General features: G+C 39.1%; 1 pseudogene; it reads right to left on the bottom strand.

Annotated features, from left to right (window-relative positions):
* Positions 1 to 4388: 4388 nt before the first annotated feature.
* On the bottom strand, positions 4389 to 6051 carry LOC102856423 (annotated as a pseudogene).
* Positions 6052 to 6774: the final 723 nt, after the last annotated feature.

Below are 6774 nucleotides of genomic sequence, written 5' to 3'. Positions count from 1 at the left end.
GGTGGGAGTGGAGTTGAATTGAGACACACCCCTGCAGCTCTGACCCACCACCCCCATCTTCAGGTATCGCATCACTCCCCCCGATCCAGCTAGCGACCCCCCTGCCAACTCTGAACTTTGGGACTGGCCAAGGTGCCACGTGCAGATGCAGTGGACGGCGGGAGTGGACTTGAATTTGGACACACCCCTTCAGCTCTTACCCATGACCCCCATCTTCAGGTATTGCATCACTCCCCCGACCCAGCTCGAACCCACCCCCACCCCGGCCAGCTCTGAACTTTGGGCCTCTGAACTTTGCGGACAGAGAGCGGGGTGGGCGGGGAGGTCCCCAACTAAAACAAGCTTGGAAGGAGGAATGGTATCCACTTCCACAATAGCTTGCCTCCAGAAACCCTATGAACCTGGAGAGGATGAAAGACACCCAAGCGTCGAGGACTCTTGGGTCGCTATGAATGCCTGCGACTGAAGGGCACCTAACAACAACAATGACATATGGTTTTGAGACTTTACCCCTAAGCCTCTGACACACCTTGAGTTTATTTTTGTGTATGATGTGAGATGTGGATCTTGCTTCAGCTTTCTGCAGCTAGAAGTCCAGTTTTGCCTGCACCATATGTTGAAGAGGTTGTCATTTCCCATTTGATAGACTTTGTTTCCTTGTGGGATAAGAGTTAACTTTAGATAGATTGGTTAATTTCTGAGTTCTTTGTTCCATGGGTCCATGTGTCTGTCTTTGTAATACAACAATGCTTTTGTGGATATTACAGCTGTGTAGTAGTTGTTTTGCTTTGCTTTGGTTTTTAACCAACCCTCTGTCTAGTAGGTTTTGAGATCAGGTAGTGCTATGTCTCCCACCTCATTCTTTCTTTTCAGAAGTGCTTTGCTCATTCAAGGTCTCTTTCCTTTCCAAATAAACTTACCAATAGATTTTTCTATCTCTTGGAAAAATGAATTTGGTATCTGTGTTGGAATTGCAATAGCATGTAGATTGTTTTTGGTAGGAGTGTCATTTTTTACTATATTGAATCTTCCTGTTTCTGAAAAGGGAATATTTTTCCATTTATTTAAGTCTTTTATTGTTTTTTGCAGTAGTGTTTTGTAGTTTTCCTTGTAAAGTTTGTTTTATTCTCATGTGTATCTATCTCAATTTGTCACGAAGGATGACACCCTGATGACCAACAGAAGAAATGCTCAAAATCACTCACAATGAGATATGCAAGTCTAAACTACAATGAGATACCAACTCACCCTTAGTAGCTGTGACAAATTTTAACAAGATAGCAAGTAATAAGTGTTGGAGAGGATGTAGAGAGATAGGACCTGCCACACACTGTTCATGGGATTGTAAAATGGTATAACCAGTCTGGAAAGCACTTTGACATTTCCTCAAAAAGCTGAATATAGAAATCCCATATAACTCAGTTATACCATTGCTGGACTATACCCCAAGGAAATTAGAACTGAGCTAAAATGGAGATTTGTACAACAGTGTTCATAGCAGTGTTATTCATAATCACAAGAACATATAAGTAGTCCGTATATCCAACAAAAAATGAATGGATTGAGAAATTGTGGTATATTCACATGATGGAATACTATGCAGCACTCAAGAGCAATGATTTTTAAAAAAATACTATAAAACATGGCAGAGACTGGAAAGCATTATGATGAGTGAACCAACTCAATCTCATAAGGACTAATACTGCATAAGACCGTTATTGTAAAAATAGAAGGCTAACTAGTAAAATGTGTATCCAAGAGGAGAAGGGGATGTAGAAGAGGGCTGAGGATGGGCAAGGGGGAAATCATGGGTCACACAATTTGGTAGATGGAGGGAAGGGGTGAAGGAAATGGGAAAGATCCAGCAGGGACCTGAAAAGACAAGGAAGTGATGGTTAATTTTATAAAACACAATGCATTTAAATGATTGCATGAAACACAATGCGACTAAAGGGAATGTAAAACAAACAAAGTTGAATATACAAATTCCATATGACTCAGCTATTCCACTGTAAGAATATACTCTGAAAAAATGAGAACTGAGAGAGGTTTGTACACCGATGGTCATAGCAGTGTTATTCACAACAGCACAAAAATAAAAACAAAATGGTGCAACCACTGTGGAAAGCATTGTGGCGCTTTCTCAAAAAGTTGCAAATAAAGATACCATTTGACCCAGCAATTCCACTACTGGGAATATACCCTAAAGAGACCATAAATGACATCCAAGTAGATATATGTATACCCATGTTTATCGCGGCTTTGTTTACAATAGCAAAGAGTTGGAAACAACCTAAGTGCCCATCAACAAACGAATGGGTAGAGAAGCTGTGATATATTCGCACAATGGAATACTATGCTGCATTGAAAAACAAGGAACTCAGGCAATATTATTCAAAATGGGTGACCCTGGAGGACATTATGCTGAGTGAGGTATCTCAGTCACAAAGGGACAAATGCTATATGGTGCCACTGTTGTAGAATGAGGCTGGCATTGGGGTGGGGGTAAGACTGAGAAAAACTGGATGAAATATGTTTATGGCATTGAAGTCTATGGGGGAGGGAATAGTCTAAAAGCATTATCTTTTAGGGCATTATTTTTATCGTAGGAGTACACAATGAGGGTTGCAGAGTGGATTCTATTTGGGGGTAGGGGGTGGGGTTTGGGGAGGTGCGGGAGGATTGTGTACCAATGAGGGAGTTTTTCTTTTGCTTTTCAAGGAGAGGAGCAAATGAGGGGCCGGGGAGGGGGGAGGGGGTTGTGCGGGGAGAAGGGTGCAACAATGAATGAATGGAATTCCAAAATATCTGTAGATGTTCATTGAAATGAAAAATAAACAAACTAAATTAAAATTTAAAGAGATTGAAACAAAAAAAAATAAAAACAGCCCAGATATCCATAAAAAATAGATGGAGAAATTATGTATATTCACATGATGGAATACTATGCAGTACTCAGGAGCAACAATTTTGAAAAATACTATAGAACATGGGAGAAGCTAGAAAACATTATACTGAGTGAACTAAATCTCATAAGGAAAAATACTGAAAAAGACCGTTACTATAAAGTAGAATAATAACAATCAAGATTAATGTAAAAGTCCAAAGAGTGAAGGGGAGTAGGTAAGAGATCAAAAGATGGGAAGGCAGGGAAATCATTCAGCCACAGAATTTGTTGGGCAGAGGGGAGGGGTGTAGGAATTAGGAAAGATCCAGTGAGGACTGGAAAAAATAGAGTAGTAGTGGGCATAGATAATGGTGATTAATTTTATAAAACACATTGTATGAAAATGACTGTATAAAATAATGCGAATGAAGGAAAGTGTGTAACACAATGTATATGAATGAATCACAATATATATGGATTTTGTATGCAAAGAAACTTAAAATAATAATTTTTAAAAGACCTCAAAAAGATCACAAATGTGCTTACCATGTACTCACAGGCAACATCATGATAGGTGAAGAAGGGATTGAAATTGTTGATGATTTTATCTTTCTTGGATCCACAATTAGCACCCTTGGTACCAGCAGTCAGGAGATCAGGAAAGGTATTGCATTGGACAAACACATTATCAGGGACTTCTCCATATTACTAAGGAGCAATGATGTCAGTTTGAAGACTAAGGAATGCCTGATTCAGGCCATGGTTTTTTCGGTCAGTTGCTCTGCATCTGAAAGCTTAACAGTGAATGAATAAGGATAGCAGAAGAATCGATGTTTTTTGAGTTGTGGTGTTGGAGAAGAGAATTGAATATTCTGTGAACTGTCTTGGAGAAAGTGACACAAGGTTGCTTCTTGAAAGCAAAGATGATAAACTTTTATTTCAAATACTTTAGTCATATTGTTAGGAGGGCCAGTCCTTGGATAATGACATCATGCTTAGAAAGGTAGAGTGTCAATTTAAGAGAGGCACACCCTCACAAAATGGATTGGCATGGTGACTGTATCAGTGGGATTACATATAGCAGAGAAGATGAAGATGGCACAGGATAGGGTAGGGCTAAGTTCTGTTGTTCATAGTATTGTTATTAGTCATAGTGACCTAGCACATAACAGCAACGAAACAACATTTTTACAAAAATACCATGCTATATTTGTATGACATACAATCTCTGCCTTATTTTCTTTTCTTTTTTTTAAATAGTGTGCTGGTTTTATTGGTGACAGAAGAAAAAAGTCTTTAATTTGTAAAAGGTGTTTGCTATATTTAATTCAGTATTTTTCTTATGTTTATTTTTCTCTTCCAAAATCTTCTTTTCTTTTCCTCCAATACTAATATCCACCATAGCTGCATTTTATCCTAAAGGAAGACAGGAGTGCTGTCAACAGGTCTTGACCAAGATGTTTCACTTGATGCCTCCTTTCTTCAAGAAGTGTCTTTTGTGTTAGTTCCAAGCACGGGGAGGTTCTTAAAACTGCTGGGTTCGCCGAGTGGATCGTCTTGGCTGGCCATCACCACCTCGGCGGAACTCCAGAGTCTGGTCATGCCTCTGTTTGAATGAATGGGCCTGATGTTGCTTAAGAGCACCTCTTCATAGTTTCCATAATCAATGAATTTAACAACTGTTGTCATGCCAGAAGAATGGAGAGCTTCCACTTCCTCTCGGTAAAACTTATTGTCTTCCCAGTAAAGTGCAAAACATTCATCTCCAGGTTTCCACATTTTTGTATACTCCATAGGAATAGATGATTCTAGAACTTTTTCTGGTTTAATTGGCCCAGATCTTCTTTTAGGCCCACTATTATAGTATGATTTATCGTCATACGGAGTAGCTGTGATGGGTCCTGCCGGCTTTATAGGTCCTACTTGCCTCCCCTTTGGTGGCATTTCTGCCTCTCCATTTGGAACACCAATGAAGTTATTAGTTCGGACAGGATTCTGGTAATCAGTATGTACATTAAAATGTTTTTCAAGTTTTACACCACTGAAAGCTTTATTATTTACTGTTCGTGGTTTTCTGTCATAAAAATGATCAGAATTTGCCATTTGAATTTCTCTTTCCCCTCGTTTTTAATTATTATAATCAATGGATTCTTGAAGAAATGGATTTTCTTTTGCCTCTGCATAAGATGAAACTTTTCCTGGTCGACTTTGCATAGAGTTATCTCTTTTTTTAAAAGCACTTTCATTATGCTGAGAACTCAAAGGATATGTAGGCTCTTTAGTTCTATCATATCTTGAATATGGTCTATCACACTTGATTCTCTCTTCAGACCATACTTCATTTACTGAAGAAGTTGGCCTTTCAGAACCTCTGTTTCTAGGTAATCCACTACCTTCGAAAATGGACTTTGAATTTGGAGTGTCTCTTTGAAAACGAGGAGGCTTTTCATTTCTTAGCTGCCTGGTATCATTTCGAGGAGGATGTCTTGATTGATTATTATCTCTTACACCATTTTGTTCCACATTAGAAAATCTATGCTGTGCCTGATGAAGTTGTTGAGGTTGTGATTTAGGTTCTTCCACATTCAAATTTCCCATTTTAGACTCTAAGAAATAAAATAAAGTGCTAGGTGCTGACGGTCTTGCATTTACCAGGTCTTCCTCATCTTCAGATCTTACTTGCCCCCTGCCTTTTCCTTTACCTCTCAGAGGTGGACCCGTAACAGGCTTCAGTTTACTGCAATTAAGAAGTACATTCAGTGCAGCTTCCAAGTTGTTGCCATTAGCCTTAATTTCATAAGCACATTATATAATTTTTTCTTTAGATGTTGTTGACTTTTTTTTCCTTCTTTCTTTTAATGTTAACTGGTAGCCTGGATGCCTGTTAAAGTGGAAGTTTATTTCCTAGCAGGAGATCCTCACCAACCTACCTCAATTTTCTAAAGCAGCCCTTCTATGGGCAAGATTTCTTTCATGTCCTGAAAACTTCTTCCCTCAGCATACAAAGTAATCCCTGTTATTACCCAGGAATCAGCCATTGCCTAACAGAAGAATCCCAGGTATACATGTCTACACACCCTGAGTGGAGAGCTCAGCTCACTCAGTGACAAATGTATTGCAGATGAGCATACTACCTTGCAGTTCAGCATGGTGGTCTGGGCCATTTTGTCACCTGCCTACTTAGACATTGCTGAGCAGGAATGATAGCAAAGGGGATCCCTTACCTGAATTAAATAGAGCTGAGTGGCTACAAGTGAGATATGAGGCCAGGGAAGTGGGCCTCTGCAGTTATTCCTGTGGGGCAGCACTATGACAACAGGTATGCATGGGTGACAGCCTTTACCTATTGACACTCAGTCCACCTTTGAGCTGCAGTCGCCCCTTTTGCAGCTATCATTGAGTATCTGTAGGTCTGAGTATCTCTTTGTATTGGATTGTACCTACAAGGAATTCTACTACCCTCAGGCCAGTTATGAATTGTCTGAGAACAAATACAGTTTCAATTGTTTATTTTTTAATTACTGGCTTAACACTAAATTCCAAACATGACTTCTGATCGGACTTTTTTATTCTACAAATTTGTTGTTCTTGTTGTTTACTGTCAAGTCAAAACCAACCCATAGCTGATCCTTCTGAGGGCTTTCAGAGACAATTACTTTCACAAAAGGATACCGTCATCTTTTGCAGAGAAGCTGGTGAATTTAAATGGATTAAATAATAATATTTTTTAATTATTAAAGAAGGTTTACTGAGGCTGAAATCCACATGCACTATGCAGGAGTGATTTCATTTTCAATATTACATAATTTCAACATTTCTACCCTTTATATATGTGTGCACTGCTGAGTCATTCTAAGTTTGCATGGCCTTATTGGAATCTATATGTT

This window comes from Elephantulus edwardii, unplaced genomic scaffold (genome assembly GCF_000299155.1).
Source record: "Elephantulus edwardii isolate Elephantulus edwardi_28Jun2011 unplaced genomic scaffold, EleEdw1.0 scaffold00276, whole genome shotgun sequence".
NCBI classification, from domain to species: Eukaryota; Metazoa; Chordata; class Mammalia; order Macroscelidea; family Macroscelididae; genus Elephantulus; species Elephantulus edwardii.
The sequence above is the reverse complement of the archived record's forward strand: the minus strand, read 5'-3'. Positions and strand labels throughout refer to the sequence as shown.